This window comes from Mus musculus, chromosome 6, assembly GCF_000001635.26.
Source record: "Mus musculus strain C57BL/6J chromosome 6, GRCm38.p6 C57BL/6J".
In the NCBI taxonomy this organism is placed as follows: Eukaryota; Metazoa; Chordata; class Mammalia; order Rodentia; family Muridae; genus Mus; species Mus musculus.
Genome location: NC_000072.6, coordinates 124,967,167 through 124,989,924, shown reverse-complemented (window position 1 = coordinate 124,989,924; position 22,758 = coordinate 124,967,167). Strand labels below are relative to the sequence as shown.

The 22,758-nt window shown below is 44.1% G+C and overlaps 1 protein-coding gene across 1 annotated transcript in view; it reads left to right on the top strand.

Moving 5' to 3' along the window:
* Positions 1 to 22,758, top strand: part of Cops7a (COP9 signalosome subunit 7A) — a 39,459-nt gene that overhangs the window by 7,979 nt on the left and 8,722 nt on the right. The window lies entirely within an intron of this gene.

Genomic DNA, 22,758 nt, shown 5'->3' with positions numbered 1-22,758 from the left:
GTGTGTGCCCGTCTGTGCCTGCCTGTGCCTGTCTGTTCCTGTCTGTGCCTGCCTGTGCCTGTCTGTGCCTGTCTGTGTCCTGAAGTGTTTGTCCGGTGCTTTCCTAGTGGTGTCAGTGCTTCCAGGTTCAGATTAAGGTCACCGATATGGTTTGAGTTCATTTTGTGCCTCATAGTAAGAGGCAAGAACCCGGGGTTGGAGAGATGACTCAAAGGGTAAGAGCACCGGACTGCTCTTCCGAAGGTCCGAAGTTCAAATCCCAGCAACCACATGGTGGCTCACAACTATCCATAATGAGATCTGACTCCCTCTTCTGGGGTGTCTGAAGACAGCTACAGTGTACTTACATATAATAAATAAATCTTAAAAAAAAAATTTAGGCCGGGCTGGCAAGATGGCTCAGTGGGTAAGAGCACTGACTGTTCTTCCAAAGATGCTGAGTTCAAATCCCAGCAATCACATTGTGGCTCACAACCACCCACAATGAGAACTAAGGCCCTTTTCTGGTGTGTCTGAAGCCAGCTACAGTGTACTTATGTATAATAATAAATGAATCTTTTGGGCCAGAGCAAGCAGGAACTGAGCAAGCGGGGCCAACTGGCAAGCAGGATTGACAGGGGCAAGCAGAGGTCCTAAAAAATTCAATTCCCAACAACCACATGAAGGCTCACGACCATCTGTACAGCTACAGTGTACTCACATAGATAGATAGATAGATAGATAGATAGATAGATAGATAGATAGATAGATAGATAGGTAGGTAGGTAGGTAGATAGATAGATAGATAGATAGATAGATAGATAGATAGATAGATAGATCTAAAAAAAAAAAAAGAATTGGGTTTCCATAGCTGTACAGGTTTCCCACTGTCCTATGTGTTTGCTTCTTTCCCGTACCATGCTGTCTTTGTCACTATGTCTCTGCTTTAGAGTTTAAAGTCAGGTAAGGTAATACCTCTGACTGTTCTTAGAATTGCTTTGGCTAGCCATAGTCTTTTCAATTTCCATGAGAATCATAGGGTTTTTTTGTTTGTTTGTTTGTTTTTTTTTGTTTTTTGTTTTTGTTTCAAATTCTGTGAAGACTGTCTCTGGAATTGTGATGAGGATGGCATTAAATCTGTAGGCTGCCTTGGGTAGTATTGCTAACCTGCCAATCCAGGAGTGTGGAAGAAGTTTCATTGTCCAGTATCCTCCTCAATTTCCTTTCCAATGTCTTAAAGTTTCTCTTAGAAAGGTTTTTTTTCCCTCTTGTAATTGACTCTTTTGAATTGGTAACACAGCACATTCCCAAAGCAAATACAGAGGTTCTCATTTTCATTCCGTCCACTGTCCTTCGACTGCTATCCCTGACCTCAGTGTGGCTCATGGTATGTATTCTTTCAAAGGTTCTCAGTATATAAAGCAAATAGCACTAGCGATATAAAATCCCCACCCCCTCCCAGGGGCTGGAGAGATGGCTCAGTGGTAAAGAGCACCCAGGACTTTTGCAGAGGACCTGGGTTTGCTTCCCAGTGCTCATGTGGTGGCGCAGAACCATTTGTAACTTCAGTTACAGAACTGTTACAGGCAGTTGCGAGCTACTACATGGATTCTGGGGATGGACCTAGGCCCAGGGGAAGAGCAGCCAGTAATCTTACACCTGAGCCATCCATCACTCCAGCCTTTATTGCTCCTCTTTTACTTTGCTGTGGGTCTTTGAGATCTTCCTATATTGATGAATAGAAATCACTGGTTTTTTTACACAGGCATAGAATTCTGATGCATGCATGCCCCCTTAATATCTCTTGAATCCATTCTCAGTGAGGCTTCTACCCTAAATCACTACCTGAAATCTTCTGTGTGAACACTGCCTAATATCTCTGTTTCCATACCTAAGGGTCAGTCAGCAGGGTGATTTCTTTACCTGATTTTGTTGTTGGTGGTGGTGGTTTGGTTTTGGTTTTTCTTTTTTCTTTTATTTATTTTTTTATTATTTATTTAGTGTATGAGTATTCTGCTGCATGTATGCCTGCAGGCCAGAAGAAAGCACAAGATCTCTTTACAGATGGTTGTGAGCCACCATGTGGTTCCTGGCATTAGAACTCAGCACCTCTGGAAGAGCATCCAGTGCTCCTAACTACAGAACCATCTCTCCAGCCCATGGTTTTGGACTTTCTTTCTTTCTTTCTTTCTTTCTTTCTTTCTTTCTTTCTTTCTTTCTTTCTTTCTTTCTTTCTTCCTTCCTTCCTTCCTTCCTTCCTTTCCTTTTTCCTTTCTTCCTTCCTTCCTTCCTTTCTTCCTTTCTTTTTCTCTCTCCCTCACTCCCTGCATCCCTCTCTCTCTCTCTCTCTCTCTCTCTCTCTCTCTCTATTTTTTATTGGTTATATTCTTTACTTGTATTTCAAGTGTTATCCCCTTTCCCGGTTTCCCCCCCTCCCAGGAACCCCCTATCCCATCCTCCCTCTCCCTGCTTCTATGAGGGTGTTCCTCCACTCACCCACCTACTCCTGCCTCTCTGCCCTTGATTCCCCTACACTGGGGCATCTATCCAGCCTTCATAGGACTAAGGTCCTCTCCTCCCATTGATGCCTGACAAGGCTATCCTCTGCTACATATGTGGCTGGAGCCAAGGGTCCCTCCATGTGTACTCTTTGGTTGGTGGTTTAGTCCCTGAGAGCTCTGGGGGATCTGATGGGTTGATATTGTTGTTCTTCCTATGGGGTTACAAACCCCTTAAACTCCTTCAGTCCTTTCTCTAACTCCTCTCTATTAGGGACCCTGTGCTCAGTCCAATGGTTGACTGCGAGCATCTGCCTCTGTATTTGTAAGGCTCTGGCAGGGTCTCTCAGGAGACAGCCATATCAGGCTCCTGTCAGATGCACTTCTTGGCATCCACAATAGTGTCTAGGTTTGATAACTGTATATGGGATGAGACAGTCTCTGGATGGCCTTTCCTTCAGTCTCTGCTCTACACTTTATCTCCCTATTTTCTCCTGTGAGTATTTTGTTATATTCTAAGAAGGACCGAAGCTTCCACACGTTGGTCTTCCTTCTTGAGTTTCATGTGGTTTGTGAATTGTATCTTGGGCATTCTAAGTTTCTGGGCTAATATCCTCTTATCAGTGAGAGTGCATATCATGTGTGTTCTTTTGTGACTGGGTTACCTCACTCAGGATGATATTTTCTAGTTCTGTCCATTTACCTAAGAACTTTATGAATTCATCATTTTTATTTTGTTTTGTTTTATTTTGTTTTGTTTGTTTTGTTTTGTTTTTTCTAGACAGGGTTTCTCTGTATAGCCCTGGCTGTCTTGGAATTCACTTTGTAGACCAGGCTGGCCTCAAACTCAGAAATCCGCCTGAATTCATCATTTTGTGTGTGTGTGTTTTTTTTTAATTAATTAATTTATTTTATGTATATGAGTACACTGTACAGATGGTTGTGAGCCTTCATGTGGCTGTTGGCAATTGAATTCTTAGGACCTCTGCTCACTCCAGTTGGATACTCCAGAAGAGGGAGTCAGATCTCATTATGGGTGGCTGTGAGCCACCATGTGGGTGCTGGGATTTGAACTCAGGACCTCTGAAAGAGCAGTTGGTGCTCTTACCTGCTGAGCCATCTCTCCAGCCCTGAATTCATAATTTTTAATAGCTGAGTAGTACTCCGTTGTGTAAATGTACCACATTTTCTGTATCCATTCCTCTGTTGAAGGACATCTGGGTTCTTTCCAGCTTCTGGCTATTTTAAGTAAGGCTGCTATGAACATAGTGGAGCATGTGTCCTTATTACATGTTGGAGCATCTTCTGGGTATATGCCCAGGAGAGGTATTGCTGGGTCCTCAGGTAGTACTATGTCCAATTTTCTGAAGAACCGCCAAACTGATTTCCAGAGTAGTTGTACCAGCTTGCAATCCCACCAGCAACGGAAGAGCGCTTTTGGTTTTTCAAGACAGGGTTTCCTGGAACTTTCTTTGTAGACCAGGCTGGCCTTGAACTCACAGATCTGCCTGCTTCTGCCTGCCATGTGCTGGGATTAAGCCACCATATCAGCTTTTTACCAGATGAGGGTGTGTTTGACATTCTGCCTCTCTGGTTGCTCGCACCCCGTCCTCTGAGGTCTCATTGCTAGTCCCTGTCTTCCATCAGATGTCTCTATCTGTGTCAGCGCTCATTCCCCCAGGAGGTCATTTAGTTTCTAGGTTCTAAATACAATTTTTCTCCTCATAGCTTTCCAGTATTATTTCCATCTCTGTTATTTGGCTTCGGCTACTATTTCTGTCTAGCTACTTGTCCCTCTTTAAACATTTTTTCTTTTCTTTTTTTTTTTTTAAAGATTTATTTATTCATTATATGTAAGTACACTGTAGCTGTCTTCAGACACACCAGGGAGTCAGATCTCGTTACGGATGGTTGTGAGCCACCATGTGGTTGCTGGGATTTAAACTCTGGACCTTTAGAAGAGCAGTCGGGTGCTCTTACCCACTGAGCTATCTCACCAGCCCCTAAACATTTTTTCTTTAAAAAAATTTGTGTTTATTATTTTAAATTGTATGCATGGAGCTGGTAGTAGTATCAAATCTCTTTAATCCCAGCACTTGAGAGGCAGAGGCAGGAGGACCTTTGTGAGTTCAAAGCCAGCCTGATTTACAGAGCAAGTTCTAGGACAGCCAGGATACACGGAGAAACCTTGTCTCAAAAAAAGGGGATGGGGCAGGGCATCTACACACTTATTTCTAGTTAAACAGGACCGTGGTGGTTTGAATAGGAATGGCCTCCACAAACTCACTCTAACCCTAAGACAAGGACAAAATGGTTGAAGTCATTATTTTTAATATTTAGCATTTCTATAGCTGCCTCATATTTTTTCTTTAACCTTATCTTATGTATACATAGGAAAAGTTCTATGCCACAAAATTCACAGGACATAAAATTTATCATCCGATTTAAGTCTACAGTTCCGTGGTATTAAATACATTCATGGGTTAGTTGGTAGAGTTCTTAGAATGTATGAGACCCCAAATTCAGTCACCAGCACCTCATACATTGGGCTTAGCAGCACACACCTCTAGCCTTGGTATTCAGAAGATGGAGGCAGGAGAATCAGAGGTTCAAGGCCAGGACTAGAGGTAGTACAAGGTTTCCAGTAGATGCATGAGGATCGAGCTCAGTTCCCAGCAATGACATAGAAAGCCAGTTGCAGAGGCAGAGACTGGGGGAATCTCTGGATCCTGCTCCAGGTTCCATGAGAAACTCTGTCTCAAAAAACAAGATAGAGAGCAATTGAGGAAGTCACCAACATTGACCTCTGGACTCCATGTGCACATACGAACATAAACATGTCGTATACCCATATATGCATGCAAACAAGTACGTACACACAGAGAAAAAAATTTTCAAGGCCATTCTTGGATACGTGAGATCCCAAAATGATCAGTGAGAAATGCATTCCTGATGGAATGCCATCCCTCTCTGCCATCTCCATAACTCTTCTCTTGCTCGTTTGTTTTTAGTACAGGGCCTCAGTATACAGAACTGCTGGAGCCAAGTGTGGTTCAACTCACCTGGAATCTGAGCACTCAGGAGTCTGAGGCAAGATTGCCAAGAGTTCAAGGCCACCCTCAGCTACATGGTAAGACCCTGTCTCAAAAAATAATTAAAATGAAATATAAAGAAGCTAGAAAATGGCCAAGCAGTGATGTCACACGCCTTTAATCCCAGCACTTGGGAGACAGAGGCAGGCTGATTTCTGAATTCGAGACCAGCCTGGTCTACAGAGTGAGTTCCAGGACAGCCAGGGCTACACAGAGAAACCCTGTCTCAAAAAAACAAAAACAAAAACAAAAACAAAAAACAAAAATAAATAAATAAATAAAAGCTAGAAAATTAGGTCAGTGATAAAGATTACTAGTTACTTTGGGGGTAGCCCAGCACTTGGGAGGCAGAACCAGTCAGAGCTCTGAGTTTGAGGTCAGCCTGGTCTACAGAGTGAGTTTCAGGACAGTCAAGGCTATACAAAGAAACCCTGTTTCAGAAAACTAAAACAAGGATTACTCCTTACTCTTTCAGAGGACTAAAGTCGACTTCCCAACATACACATGGCAGCTTACATAACTCCAGTCCCAGGGCATAACACTTCTGTCCTACTTAGGCACCAGGCACACACATGGTACACAGACATACATGCAGACAAAACACTCATACAGCTCAAATAAATAATAAATACCCAATTTGGCCTTAAATTCTTTTTTAAAAATATGCATTTAATGAGTTTTGCCTGCATGTCTATATAAGCATCATGCATGTCTGATACCTGCAGAAGGCAGCGGGTACCAAAACCTCTGGGATGGGGGTTATAGAAGGTGGGGAGCCACTATGTTGGTTATTGGGAACCAAACCTAGACCCCCCTGCCATAGCAGCAAGTACTCTCTCTTAACTGCCCAGCCAACTCTTCAGCCCCAGCCTTGAAGTCTTAATCTTCTGACTCAATTTCTTGAGTGTTGGCATTATAAATATACAGCTTAACTTCATTTGGTAAAACTGAAACCCTGAGCCCATTAAACCATGACTCCATTCCCAATCCAACTGCCATCCCACCATCTGGACCTATGATATTTACCAGTCTAAGATGTATGTGTGTGTATTTTTAATTATGTATATACGTGTGTAGGAAGGGGTATGTGTGTATGTGCAAAAGTGAGTGCTGTGTTGTCCTCTAGAGTCCAGTAGACCAGGCTGGTCTCCAATTCACAGAGATCTGCCTGCCTCTGCTTTCCAAGGCATGCTCCACCATGCCCTGCTCACCATATATACTTGAAATTACATATGTATAAAAGTCACTACACAGCTGTTGGCCCATGCATTTCACCCCAGTACTCAGAAAGTAGAGGCAGAAAGATCTCTTTGAGTTCAACGCCACCCAGGGTTACATAGAGAGACCCTGTTTCAACACACACATAATGTCAATATACAAGATGCGATTATATATGTTAGGTATAAATAGGTCTTGTTTTCTAGTTGAGATGGGATCTTATGTAGCCCAGGCTGGTCTCTAACTTGCTACTTCAACATCTGGTCCTCTTTCCTCCACCTCCCAAGTACCAGGAAGATAAGCAGGCACTACCATACTCAGCTCACACCTTTCTGCAAAAGGATAAAAGTGTAAATATGCTGTCTGTTTTTACTTATTGGTACGTGAGGTCCATAAATAAGACAGCTCACGTGGTCTTCCAGCTGGTTTGTTTTCACTTAATATAACATTTTCAGGATCCACCCACGTTATTTCATGAAACCGGAGTTCTCACGAGGTAGACCAAGCTAGCCTTGAACTCAGAGACCATCTAGTCTCTGCCTCCCAGGTCCTAGGATTAAACATGTCTACCACCATCCACCACCATACCCAGCCATTTTAGGTGTGTGTGTGTGTGTGTGTGTGTGTGTGTGTGTGTGTGTTGGTTCTTTGAGGCATGGTTTCTTGTGTAGCCTTGACTGTTCTGGAACTAACTCTGTAGACCAGGCTGGCCTCAAACTCCACCTGCCTCTGCCTCCCTCCCAAGCGCTGGGATCAAAGGTGTTCACCACCACCACTAAGCTGCCATCTTAGTTTGTGAAGATGAGGTCTCTCACTGAACCTGGAGCTCACTGATTGGGATCAGTAGCTGGCCAGCGAGTCCCAGGCATTACTGTCTTTGCCTCTCCAGCAAGGCATCACAGGGTGTGCATCTCCTTACTAGGCTACTTCACCTGGGTGAGGAACAACCCAGCTCAGGCCCTCACACTTGCATGGCAAACACTTTGCTAACCTAGCTGAGCCATTTGCCCAGTCTCTTTTTGCTTGCTTCTTGACACAGGGTCTCAAATACTCAAGAGTTCACTCTGCGGCTGAGGATGACCTCAAGCCTCTGATCTTCCTGCTGGGATCACTGAGAGCTGGGATTACAGCATTGGGTAATGTGCTCGGTTCTGTTCGATGCTGGGGATAAACCCAGGGCCGCATGCATGCTAAGTCAGCACTCTCCTAACTGAGCCATGTTCCCAGTCCCTAACAACTTCCTTTTAGTACTGAAATTTCCTCATATGGACTTGGACTACCTCCCCTTTTATTCAGGCCTTCTTAGTTTTGTTACCATTTATTTATTTACATTTATGCTCCGGTGTGCCCACACATTTAGGAGTGGCTGTGGAGTCTAGAAAGGGGCATTAAAGCCCCTGGAGCCATAGTTACAGGTAGCTGTGAGCCACTCTATGTGGATGCTGGAAACCAAACTCTGCAAGGGCAGGAAGCACTCTTACCTGCTGAGCCATGTCTCTCTCCAGCCGCTTTTTAGGGTCTCCTTAGGTGTCTTTCGGAGAAGTATGTTTTTGCATATGGATAGGGTACATCTTCTGCTTTATTTACCACTGAGTCCTATTTTGATTTTGTTGTGATATTTTTTTTCCAGATTGCATTTCCAATGGTTTTGTTTGGTTGGTTTTGCCAATACATAGAAATACAGTTACTTTGCAATTAAGAGTTTAGAGCCAACAACCCTGACAGAATCTGTCTAATAATTTTTCTATACATTTTTTAAAAGATTTATTATTGTATCTAAGTACACTGTAGCTGTCTTCAGACACACCACAAGAGGGCATCAGATCTCATTACGGATGGTTGTGAGCCACCATATGGTTGCTGGGATTTGAACTCAGGACCTTTGGAAGAGCAGTCAGTGCTCTTAACCACCACCGAGCCATCTCTCCAGCCCCTTTCTATACATTTTCTTTTTTTTTGCATTTTCTGTTATTAGACGCGTTCTCACGACCGGCCAGGAAAGACGCAACAAACCAGAATCTTCTGCGGCAAAGCTTTATTGCTTACATCTTCAGGAGCCAGAGTGCAAGAAGCAAGAGAGAGAGAAAACGAAACCCCGTCCCTTTTTTAGGAGAGTTATATTTCGCCTAGGACGTGTCACTCCCTGATTGGCTGCAGCCCATCGGCCGAGTTGACGTCACGGGGAAGGCAGAGCACATGGAGTGGAGAACCACCCTCGGCATATGCGCAGATTATTTGTTTACCACTTAGAACACAGCTGTCAGCGCCATCTTGTAACGGCGAATGTGGGCGCGGCTCCCAACATCTCCCCCTTTCCTTTTAATAAGAGCAAATAGGCCACCCATATTAATGAGAGTGGAGATAGAGGTCAAATCCCCAGTGTGTAGGTAAAGGAGCCATGTACAGGATTAGCTCTTAGGCTCACAGGCTTTTACCCAGAGCAACCCTGACCTGCTCCCGTGTCGTTTTGCCTGGGGGAAGGGAACTAGGACACTGAACCTTCATGAAAGATGACATGTCTCCCTAGAATAGGCTCATATATGCCGCAGAGCCTTTCCATTGCAGTGCTTAGCCGTGCAACTCTCTCGGGCTGCTGAAGCACACTCACTCTATCCCGTGCAATGAGTCTAGCCTCGTGAGATGTAAGAGCTGAGTGGCCAGCGACCTATTGCCTAAGCATAGATAACCATATATCAGGGGGAGCTCCATGTTCTAGTCCTGCAAGCGCCTGGGCAATAACCACCTTGTCTCTCCTAGTTTGGGCCTTAAGCTTACAGACCAATCAAAGAAGCAACACTAATCCACAGCAAAGTGTATCTCCAAATAATATTAATCCCACCCAATTTTTTAAAGAAGGAAAATGCTGAGGAGATCCAATTGGGTAATCCTTTGGTCAGCGACAGGTCCAAGCGCGTGGAGTTGACCTGAAGTCTCAATTCCCGAAGGATCTGTTCAAATTCAGCCATCCAATTCTGTAACATATACTGAAAAAGACTTTTTGACAATTTAGCTGCCCTAGTAAATTTAACATACTGAATGGAAATAACACACAATCCCGGAAACTTTTGTTCACAACCCTGCTGAGTTATTTGTCATAATACATCTAGTTGTATCTGGACAAGATCTATGAGTTGATTAACCAGCATGAGACCTCTCTGTATCTTGACATTAGCTGAGGCCTGTTCATCTATGACTGTAGTCACTGAGGCTGACAAAGTGTTAATGGTGTCAGTCGTCTGGACCTGTCCAGACAGAGCCAAGGCTGTCTGAATCAAGGCTAAACCCAGTTCCCAGTTAGTGGTAAAAAAGCAGGAGAATACTTGAGCATTATACATCACCGTCATTGGGAGTGGAAATGTCGACATTATCCCCCAACGCTGCTCTCTCTTTATTATTGACGCCCTGGACATCACCAAGACGAGGGACATTAGTATTCCCTTGGTCAGTCTGGATTTTTCGGGTGAGTCTTTCTGGTATCCAAAATGGGTTGTCTTCATTCTGTGGGAAAACACAGATAGCTCCCCTGGATCTTATCAAAATAGGATCCGGGCCATACCATTTATTATCAAGGACATTTTTCCATTTAACCATCTCATTGGGCCTATCTGGCTCTGAACAATGACGTTCAGCCGCAGTATGGCCATGAGCATCAATATTTAAAAAATTGAGTGTAAAGAGTGCCAAAGACACAGACACTCTTGGTGCTCGGGGTAAAATCTCTTCAATTCCCCTCTTCTGTTTTATAAGATAGGCTTTGAGGGTGCGATGCGCACGCTCAACAATACCCTGTCCTTGAGGGTTGTATGGAAGTCCAGTCAGGTGGGTTACGTCCATCTGACGGCAGAACTGTTGGAATTTTTGAGACGTATAAGCTGGTCCATTATCAGTCTTAAGGAGTTTGGGTTTCCCCCAAGCACTCCATGCCTCAAGACAATGTTGAATCACATGTGAGGCTTTTTCTCCAGTTAACGGAGAAGCAAACATGATGCCAGAACATGTGTCAATGGACACATGGAGATATTGAAGTTTTCCAAAGGAAGAAACATGTGTAACATCCATTTGCCAGACCTGTAGAGGTCGAATACCGCGTGGGTTAATTCCCACATGAGGAACTGGCAAGAACTCACAGCAGCTTTGACATTGAGTAACAATGTCACGGGCTTCTTTTCTTGTCAAGGAGAAACGACTGCGTAATGTTTCAGCCGTCACATGAAAATTGTTATGAAAATTTCTTGCAGCCTCTACCGGGGATGATAGGGCAGCAGCCACCACTTTAGTGGCCTTATCTGCCAAATCATTTTCCAGAGCCATGGGGCCAGGTAGGCCTGAATGGGCTCTAACATGAGTAATATAAACAGGAAATCTTCTAGATAACAAAACTAATTGTATCTGCTGAAAAATATTGACAACTCTACTGGAAGGCTTAATCACTCCAGCCACTTCTAAAAGATTTACTGCATTAACCACATAACAGGAATCTGACACAATATTAAGGGGTTCTAAAAAGGTTTTTAAAACTTCTAAGACCACTAAACATTCTACCACTTGAGGTGAATTTTCATTATATTGTTTGGATACCACTTTACCATTAGCCACATAGGCACCTATGCCAGTTTTTGATCCATCAGTATATACCACAATCCCATTTTTAAGTGGGTTTCTTACTGTTATTTGTGGAAACACAACAGATTGATTTTGGGCAAACTGTAAGATTGGATGTTTTGGATAATGGTTATCTATTTGTCCTGAAAAGGAGGTAACTAAAACTGCCCAATCATTAGATGTGGCTGCCAAGGTTTGAACCTGTGCAGCGGTATAAGGTACAATTAAAAGATATGGACTTCGCCCAAAGTGGGTGATTGCTGCTTTTAGACCTTTAAGGGCAAGCTGTGCAATTGCATCAGGATACCAATCTATTATTTTAGCTGGGGATATGTTTGGATGGATCCATAACAATGGCCCATTCTGCCACAAAACTGCAGTTGGCAATTGTGCTGTCTTAAAGACACACAAACTGAAAGGCTGCGAATCCTCAATACGTTGTAATTGTGCATTCTGTAAGGCTTTTTCCACTTTTTGTAAGGCCTGGTTAGCAGCTAGAGTAAGAGTCCTAGGGGAGGAGATATGAGGATCTCCTTCTAAAATACCAAACAAAGGCCTTAACTCAGCGGAAGGAATCTTTAAAAAAGGTCTGAGCCAATTAATATCTCCCAACAGCTTTTGAAAATCATTTAAGGTATGGAGGTGATCTCTTCTTATCTCTACCTTTTGGGGCACAATCTTATCTGGGGACACCACAGAGCCCAAGAATTGTCCTGTATCAGAAATTTGGACCTTTTCTGTGGCTATCTGTAAACCCCACTGACTTAAAGTTTTAAGTAGAAAAGGATATGCCTTTTGTAGCATGGTAAGGTCTTTATGGCACAGGAGGATGTCATCCATGTAAAGGAGCAAAATTAAAGAGGGGAATTGTTCCCTCACTGGCAAAAGAGCTTCTTGCACATAAAGTTGACACATAGTAGGACTATTGGACATTCCCTGTGGTAAGACCTTCCATTGATACCTCTTATCAGGTTCCATGTGATTAATAGAGGGGATGGTAAAGGCAAATCTGGGCCTATCTCTTGGACACAAAGGTATAGAAAAGAAACAATCTTTAATATCTATAATAATTAAATTCCAGCCACGTGGTAAGGCGGAAAGTACAGGGAGACCCCTCTGTACTGGGCCAAATAAGTTCATTTGCTCATTAATGGCTCTGAGGTCATGGAGCAGTCTCCACTTTCCTGACTTTTTCTTAATTACAAAAATTGGAGTATTCCAAGGTGAGGTAGAGGGTTCAATATGGCCTAGTTTTAATTGTTCCTCTACCAGTTGAATCACAGCTTCTAGTTTTTCAGAGGATAGGTGCCATTGAGGAACCCACACTGGGTCCCCTGTTTTCCATGGTATGGGTCGTGCTGCCCCAATGGCCGCTAAGGAAAACCCAGACCCTGTCTGTCTTGGTTTCCATTAGGTGAGATGGGCTCTATCCTTCCCTGTTCTTGATGTCCTAACCCTTTTCCTTCTTTATAACCCATCTTTGCCATGATATTTTTTGCTTTAGTTGAATACCCTCCCGATGGGGCGTTTTCATTGGACAAAATAAGGCCCAAATGCTGCATAATATCCCTTCCCCAGAGGTTAACCGGGAGTGGGAGCACATAAGGTATGAATTTCCCTTGCTGCCCTTCAGAGGATTCCCACGTCAAGGCAATGGAGCTTATAGTGGGACATGATTGATATCCTAGGCCCTGTAATGAATGAGATGACTCTGTGGTGGGCCATGCTTTGGGCCACCAATGTGTAGAGATTATACTTTTATCTGCTCCGGTATCAAGGATGCCTTCAAACTCTTTTCCGTTAATCTTAAGGCAGAGCTTAGGTCTATTATTCAAAGATACAACCAAATAGGCAGAATCATTTCCTGAGGAGCCCATCTTCTTTATCTCAGGTCCTGCAGATTTTTCCCTGGTATTATCAGGGAGGAGCAGCAGCTGAGCTATCCTATCTCCTTTACTAATAGAAAAAACGCCTTTAGGGCTTGAGCACAGGACCTGTATTTCAGGGGAATGTTGACAATCCATAACTCCAGGGTGGACTACTAAGCCCTGCAAGGTGAGTGAACCCCGGCCGAGAATAAGGCCCATGGTTCCCGGGGGCAAGGATGGTATAGGCTCCACTGGCACCGGCTGAATACTCATTTGAGGCATTAATAGGAAGTCGGAGGCGGCACGCAGGTCCACCCTTGTGGGTCTTCCTGGGTCGCCTCTCTGACTGCTTCCTGGGTCCTGACAAACCGGTTCCCATATCTTTGAGGGCCCTGGGACCGAGGGCCCGATGACCCGTTTTTTGGCACATCAGTTGATTGACTATCAGGTGGGGGAAGGATTCTGCCCTTTATATCCCTCACAGAGCGACACTGGTCAGCTCTATGATAACCCTTGCCACACTTAGAGCAAAGAGTGAGAGTCCCTCCCTGTTTATCTGGAGCTCTGCAATCTTTCTTAAAATGCCCAGGCTTTCCGCAGTTAAAACATGTCCTCTGATTATTTCTGCCCATGGAGCGGTTTTGGGATTGAAGGATGGCAGCCGCTAAACCTGCATTGCTGAGAGGTCCCCCAAGCTCTCGACAGACCCTGAGCCAGTCTTGTAAGCCTTTGTTCTTTCTTGGGGCTATGGCCGCTCGGCACTCCTTTGTGGCTTGCTCATAGATTAGCTGTTCTATCAGAGGCGCAGCTTGCTCTGACTCTCCAAAAATACGCTCTGCTGCCTCTGTCATTCTGGCCACAAAATCTGAGAAGGATTCCTGAGGTCCCTGGATTATCTTTGTTAACTGCCCAGTGGTTTCACCTGCTCGAGAGAGCGCCTTCCAGGCCCTAATAGCCGTGGAAGAAATCTGGGCATAAGCTCCCCAATGGTAGTTTGTCTGATCAGCAGAATAAGCTCCCTGACCCGTTAACAAGTCAAAAGTCCAATCTCTCTGCTCTGGAGTCAAAGCAGCTGCGTTTGCTCGGGCCTGCGCTTGTGCAGTTTCATGCCAAAGAGCTCTCCATTCCATATATTTGCCCATACTAGGGAGAGCGGCTTTTACAACCGTTTGCCAGTCGGCAGGAGTTAGTGCCATGCCGGCAAGCCTGTCTAACTGCACCAAGGTAAAATTAGCATTGGTTCCGTATTTACGGACCGACTCGGCGAGTTCTTTAATTTGTAAGTATTCTACCGGAGCGTGGACACGCCCACCCTCGGCTCCTTCAAAGACTGGAAATGCCTGTTGTATTTTCCTTTGTTCCTCTCTGGGAATGAATGAGTCTGCGCACTGCCTCTCTGCGCACTGCCTCTCTGCGCATCTCTCTGCGCATTGCCTCTCTGCGCATTGCTGACGCACTACGCAGGGCGGGGGCTCCGCATAGGGCGGACCTTGAAGCCGACTGCCCTGAGGCCAATCAGCAAACTGGCCTTCGCCAGCCGCTTTTGGCTTCCTTAACTGATTAGCTAGCACTTTACCTGGCTGGTACCCTTTTTTCTCATAATGAGCTGCTTCTTCCTCCCAGTCTGTTTCTTCAGAGGAGAATTCTTCATCTGCTTCAGAGCTACTAAGAGCTGGCTCCCCGAGCCCATCCAGCGATGAGCACAGGCTCCTTTTCCTAGAGACCTCCGCTAATTGATCTTTCTTCTTTTCCCTTTTTCCTCTTTTTCTTCTAATCTCTCTCCAGGTATTCCTACCTAACCTTAACTTTTCCTCGGGTTCAAGACCCTTGGAAAGGCCTGTATACTTATTTTGTGTACCATATTTCCTCTTTGTTCCTACTCTCTCTCCCCACTTTACTTCTGATAGCTTGTCCTGAATTTCCTCTAGAATCCTCCCTGCCTTAACCACTTGATAACATGTGAAAAGGAACAAAAGGGCTTCTAACACTAGAAAAAATTCAAGGCCAAACATTTTCCACTTTACTTCTGATAGACTGTCTTGAATTTCCTTAGAAAGTTCAAGATCAGACTTACCTCGTAAAGCTGTACTCACTGGTACTCTCGTTCCCCAGCTGAAAAGTTCTGAATTCATACAGTTGAATCCTTCTTAACAGTCTGCTTTACGGGAACCTTTATTACCGCGACCCGCAGTTCTGGTTCTGGAATGAGGGATCTTCCTTGCGCCAGTCCCGAGTTTTTTCTCGTCCCGGAATTCGGCACCAATTGTTATTAGACGCGTTCTCACGACCGGCCAGGAAAGACGCAACAAACCAGAATCTTCTGCGGCAAAGCTTTATTGCTTACATCTTCAGGAGCCAGAGTGCAAGAAGCAAGAGAGAGAGAAAACGAAACCCCGTCCCTTTTTTAGGAGAGTTATATTTCGCCTAGGACGTGTCACTCCCTGATTGGCTGCAGCCCATCGGCCGAGTTGACGTCACGGGGAAGGCAGAGCACATGGAGTGGAGAACCACCCTCGGCATATGCGCAGATTGTTTACCACTTAGAACACAGCTGTCAGCGCCATCTTGTAACGGCGAATGTGGGCGCGGCTCCCAACAATTTTCCACAAAAGAATTCATGCCATCAACAAAAGACAGTAATTTGCTTTTTCCTTTCCCATGCTATGTCCTTCAGTTTCCTTTAACTGTGTGGGCCAGGACCTTTAGTACAACATTGAATACCAGTGGGGACAAGCTGTTCCTTTGCCCTGTTTTTAGAGAAACTACTTCCAAAATTTTCTCAGTGAAAATGGTATTTGTAGCATGGTGCACCGGATTCAATCCCCAGCTCCATGAAAATAAAGGAATAAGCGATCTTTTCTTTTAAGAAGACATGTCCTCACTAAGCACCCCTGGTTGGCATGGAACTTATTATTTACACTAGGTTGACCTCAAACTCAGAGATAGAGATCCCCCTGCCTCTGCCTCCCGAGTGCTGGGGTTAAAGATGTGCAGTGCTGTGACTGGCCCCAAACCAGCCAAGGCTATCTAGTGAAATCCTGTTAAACAAAACATTATTTTTTTTTAAAACAAAATCTCATTTGGTTTTACCAATGAAGACTGGGGAGCCAGATGCTGGGGTGAAAGCCGCCTATCTCAGAGAAGCAGAGAAAACACTCAGCTGACCTTCCTCCTCAGCTGTCATTCCAAAAGGAATGGCCCTCTCTCATGCCATCTCCAAAACCTCCTCCAAACTGAGTGTCCCTCCCTATTTCCTGTGTGTCTCTCTATCCATCCTCTTGACTCCCTCTTACTCTCTATGGTTTTTTCCTTAATAATCCTATGTTCACTTCCTGCCTACTGGTTGCTTGCTCCACCTCTTGATCTAAGACTGACTTTATGTAATCCTATTTACAATATTCAAGCAGAAAGCTCTTGGATTAAAGGTGTGCTAAGACTGAGCCACCCACAACTAAAACCAGGTTTGTCCAGTAAATAGCACAATCTCGGGTTTCACAGTGTGATCAAATATCCTACAACAAAAATACCGATTACATAGGCCAGGCAGGCCCAGTGGCAAATGTCTATAATCTCAGACTTGGGAGGGAGAAGCAGGAGGATGAAGAACTCTAGGTCATCATCAATGCATTAAAAGCTCAAGGCTAGGCTAGACCACATGAAACCCTATCTCGAAAAAAAAAATCAAATGAACAAATAAATATAACTTCTACAAATTAAGACTCTAGAGCTGGAGAGATGGCTCAGTGGTTAAGAGCACCTACTGCTCTTCCAGAGGTCCTGAGTTCAATTCCCAGCAACCACATGGTGGCTCACAACCATCTTTTATGGGATCCCATGCCCTCTTCTGGTGTGTCTGAAGACAGCTACAGTGTACTCATATATATAAATAAAATAAATAAATCTTAGAGAGAGAGAGAGAGAGAGAGAGAGAGAGAGACTATTTTTGTTTTTAAGTCTTATCTTTTCATGTTTTGTAAAGATTTTTGTTTATTTATTTATCTATCTATTTTTGGTTTTTCGAGACAGGGTTTCTCTGTACAGCCCTGGCTGTCCTGGAACTCACTCTGTAGACCAGGCTGGCCTCGAACTCAGAAATCCGCCTGCCTCTGCCTCCCAAGTGCTGGGATTATAGGCATGCGCCACCATGCCCGGCATATATTTATTTTTTATTTAGGGTGTATGTGTGTGCCTGCATGAGTTTATGTTTGCAATGTGTGTACAGGTGCCTACAAAAGTTGGACGAGGGTACTGGATCCCTTGGGACTGGCTGTTGTGAGCCCACTGACTTAGGTGCCTGAAACCAAACTCTGGTCCTCTTGAAGAGCAATAAGTGTTCTTAACTGCTGAGGTGCCTTTCCAGCCCTGAATTAAATGCTATTTAAAGCCTTTCTTATCTTGAAATGTAAGAGACATAAATGTAAAGGTACCAAAACATAAAATGTAATGAGTATTTAGGGAGGGAATAGTTATAAGCTGAGTAACGGCATCTGCATTGTGTAATCACCATATAAAATAGCTTTTTATGTAGTTCAAAAGACAGTGTGTCCCTGCCCAACTATATGCTACTCATTGATCACTAGTGAGAGGTAGTGTAATGGTTTTTATAAAAATTACTTATGGTGGTCCTGAGTTCAATTCCCAGCAACCACATGGTGACTTACAACCATCTGTAATGGGATCTGATGATGCCCTCTGGTGTGTCTGGAGACAGCGACAGTGTACTCATAAACATAAAATCAATCCTCAATCTTTTAACGCTCAGTTTACACCATGCCGTGCCTCAAACACAGGGATGTAATTTTAGGCACTTACTCTAATGAACTATATCCTCCCCCTCTCCCTCCCCTCTCCTTCTTCTTCTTCTCCCTCTTCTTCCTCCTCCTCTTTTGTTTTTTTTAAGACAGGGTTTCTCTGTTTAGCCCTGGCTGTCCTGGAACCCAATCTGTAGACCAGGCTGGCCCTGAACTTACAGAGATCCTCTTGCCTCTGCCTCTTGAGTGCTTTGAATAAAGGCCTGCATCACCCCTGCCCGCCCCCCTTATTATTTTTTTAATATTTTCTATGAATGGATATGTATTCCTTAACAATATAGTTTAATTTTGAAGATAATATATGTAAAAATATCATATGTATTCTCTATATCTGGGGAGTTAAATTATCCCACTTTATTAGATAATGCTAAACTGTTTTTTCCAAAGTGGCTTAAGTACCCAGACATGGTGGTATACTCCTGTATTCCAATCCTCTGAGGAAACAGCTAAGCTTGAGGCCAATCTGGGCTATGGAACGATGACCAGTGTACATAACAACACAATGTTCACTCTGTAGCACTCTCCACTGTCTCTGCAGGAGAGTTTCTTTGTCTGCACCTCTATCAGCATCTGGTAGTGTGGGCTTTAATTTAGCAGCTCTGTGATGGACAGCGCTGCTCACTGTGCCTGTAAGTTGCATTTTCATCACTACTAATGAAGCTGGGGCAGCTTCCTTCTGTTTGTTGACCTTGCAGGTTTCTTTTGTGAAGTGCTGGTTCAAACCTTTAGTTCACATTCATAACTTTGTCAAGGTTTATAGCTTTTTCTTTTTTCTGTGTGGTTCTCCTTGCATCTTGGACACATCTTTTAAATAAGCATACATATATTAAAGCATTCTCTCTCTCTCTCTCATTTGTGTGTGTGTGTGTGTGTGTGTGTGTGTGTTTTATACTGGGGATTTGACCTTGGGCCTCTCACACCCTGGCCACATATTTTGTTAACCACGTGTGTTCCCCCCTCTCTCGTAAGCACCTATGGCTGCCAGGAAACAACGCTAGGTGGCATCCCTCAGGGGCTACCACCTTGACTTGAGATGGGCTCTCTCATCAGCTTGAGGCTTGCCAGTTCTACTATCCCCAGATAGTAGCTAGATGGTGAGCTCCAGGGATCCTCCTGTCTCCCTCCAGATCTCCAGAGCTGGGATTCCTTTATATGCTGCTGTGCCCAGCGTTGGTTTACGTGGAATTGATACAGTCAGTAGAGGTCTTCATGTTTGTATGGAAAGCACTTTACCCTCAGGGCCAGCATCTCCCTAGCCCCCGATTTTTCACATTGGTGGTCTTTCTTCGATAGACTCGCATACAGCCCAGCTGGCCTCACACACTAGACATCCAGATGATCCTTTCATTCTAGTGTCCTAAGGTGACACTCAGACCTTTGTATCTGGGGACTTTTACCTTAGTCTCCTATGACTCACTTAGTCTAAGTGCTGGGTTTATAGTATGTGCCATCAGACTGGGTTTAGGTGCTGCTGGGATTGGTTCAGGGCTTTGTAACTATTAGGCAAGCACTCTTACAACTGACCCATATCCCTTTCTGGTGGCCTGTCTTTTGAAGAACAACTGTTGCCAAATGTATCAATTTTTTCATCTTACAGTTAGAATGAGTATTAAGTACTTCTCACCTAGTTTATATCCCAGACTATAACCCAAACACAGAGGAAGAGATCGAGAGAGGTAAGGCAGGACTGTAGAGATGACTTGCCTCAAACCAGAACTAAATATGTCTCCGTCTTGAATTCGTGGATATATTCTAGGTAATCTGCTCTCGAGCCTTTTACGTTTACTCTGTAGTACTGGTATCAGAGCAGTCAAAGGAATGACCGTGCTGAACCACACCTTGGGGAGCTGTGAAAAGAGGCACCAGGGGAAAAGGCCAAATATCTTGTACCTCAGATTCACTGTGTGCCCTGGATTGTCCTTGGGCACGATTTTGTGCCTTCTGTGACAAACATTTACATTCAACTTACAAGACAAGCTTATTCTTGTTGCCTCTCAGAATATAGCTGTGGCACTCAGTCTGGTGAAAGGACTTGCTGAGTGCTGTTCTTAGTGTTCCCTGGATCTGGACATGGCCTCCTGCCTCACTTTCATGCTTTCCCAGATATAATCTATAATATGTGACTGGCAATTGTGTTTAAGTTGGTCTGTCCTGAGAAAGCTCTGGGAAAGGGCTGCACTGTTAATATTTTGTGTGTGCTCACTGGTGTTTATTTACATGTTTGTCTGACCATGTTTTTCTGAACTCAACCAACCTTTCCTGGATAATTGCTTCGTTACATTCATGTATATAAATACACTGAATCTGAAATAAGGTTGTCTGCAGCACCAGATTGTAGACCACCCCATTTGTTCAGCCCTCAGACCCCAGGGCCAGCAGTAAAGAATCAGTCTTATCTCCTTCTTCATATATATCCAGTTCTCAGAGTCAGCAAAATGTATATGCTTTCTTTCCTGCTCCAAGGTGCAGTCACAAATCAAGTTGTTTATGTGTGTGAGTCTGTTTCTGGGCTATTATGGTCTAGTGGCCCATCTGTCTATAAGTATATCAATACTATGCCTTCTTTCTGTACTGTAGACTGAATCTAGGTTCTGACCTAAGTTAAGCATGTGGCCTATAGCACAGAGCTGCATCTATGGTCTTGTGTGAGTCACAGTACATGTCTTGGTATCTGATAAAGCTAGTGTTTACATCTTGGTCCTCTTTGGGAACATCTTGGGGATCAGTGAGAAGGCTCAGGGGGTAAAGGCCTGATGACATGAGTCTAGTACCCAGGACGTACACGGTGGAAGGAGAGAACCAACTACTGAAGTTGTCATCTAACCTGTACACATGCATTGCAGTACCTATGTGCCCACACACATACAAACGGGAGTGTAACACACACATCTGGCCTTCTCTATTTCTTTGGGTTTGAGACTGCATCTCATGCTGTAACCTACACTGGGCTTGCACTTAGAACCATCATCCTGCTCTGACATCTTAAATGTTGGCGTGACAGACATGAGCCATCGTGTCTGACTTCAAGAGAGTCCTGATACAGTCAGTTTCCCACACTTTGGGATTTGGTTTGCAAATATTTTGCTGATGATTTCAGTGTCAGTTTGTGATGCTGACCTATAGTTTCCAATCTCATTTTGTCTTTGACTGGTTTTATCAAAACATAGCTCTGGCCTCATAGAATAAGCATTCTTTCTTTTCGAACTTTCTGGAAATGTTATGTGAAATTGAAATGACTGGCACTCTGCCTTTTTAGTTACCAGACTAGCCTTTAATGGCTGAGCCACCTTTCCAGCCTGTGATGTACACTTTAAGAGCTTTGTACAACTTCAGGTTATTTTCCTTTGCTCAATTTTTTTCCCAAGGAAGGATCTTCTTATGTAACCCAGGCTAGCCTTAAACACATGACCCTCATATGCTACTACTCCTGGCTGTAATATCATTTTCTTTCTTCCTTCCTTCCTTTCCCCCACCCTGCCCCCCAACAGATGGTTTCTGTGTAGCTCTCACTGTCCTGTAACTCACTCTGTAGACTAGGTTGGCACTGAACTCACAAAGATCCTCCTGCCTCTGCCTCCCTGGAGTACTGGGATTAAATGCATGTGCCACCATACACAACTTGTCATTTTCTTTTTAAGACTTTAAGTTGGGTGTGGTAGTACACAGATTTAGTCTCAGCACAAGAGGCAGAAACAGGCTTATCTATGTCCGTTCCAGGCCAGCCTGGTCTACAGATTGAGTGCCAGGACAGCCACCCGGAAACCTGTCTTAAAACAGTTGAGAAACCCTGTAATAAAAAACAAACTAATAAAGTTTATTTTTTTTTTCCTTCAAGTATGTGTACATCACATGCAGTGCCCGTGGAGACCAGAAGAGGGCATCAGAACCCTCTGGAATTGGAGTTTGACAGTTGAGCCATTTTGTGGGTGTTGGCAACAGAAGCCAGGACCTCTGTAAGAACAGCCAGTGCTTGTAACCACTGAACCATCTCTCCAGCCCCTATGATGTCACTCTTAAAACTCTTCTGTTCATGCCTTGCATCTAACCCACTTGCAAATAATGTTCACTGAAGTCCGACAACTCATTCCCACTGTTTCTGCTTGGTCCAAGTCAACTTCATTGCTCACCTGAACACCTGTAATAGTCTCTGGTTGATCTTCCTGCTTCTCTCTGTGAGCTATCAATAGTGGTTTAAAAATCTTGATTATACTCAGGTGTGGTGTTGCACAACTTTAATCCCAACACCTGGAAGGCTGAGGTAGGCAGCCTTTGGTGAGTTAGAGGATAGCTCACTCTACACAGTGAGTTCCAGGACAGTCCATGATATATAGCTATATAGTGAGATCCCGTCTCAAAAAAAGGAAAAAAAAAATGTCTGGTCAAGTTGACAAAGGCTAGAGTCATCTTAAACGCGGAACTTCAGTTGAGAAAATGAGCCCATTATATTGCCTGTAGGTAGATCTATGGACTTATTTTCTTTTCTAAAAACTATGTTTTTGAGTGTTTTGCCTGCAAATACTCACGTGCACCATGTGCATCGCTGGTGCCTAATAACCCATTCAATGCCCCGAAGCTAGATTACTGTGGGAGCTGGGAATCGAACCAGGTCCTTTGCAAGAGCAACAAATGTTCTTAAATGCTGAGTCACCTCCGCAGCCCTGTAGTTATTTTCTTGATTAATGATTGGTGT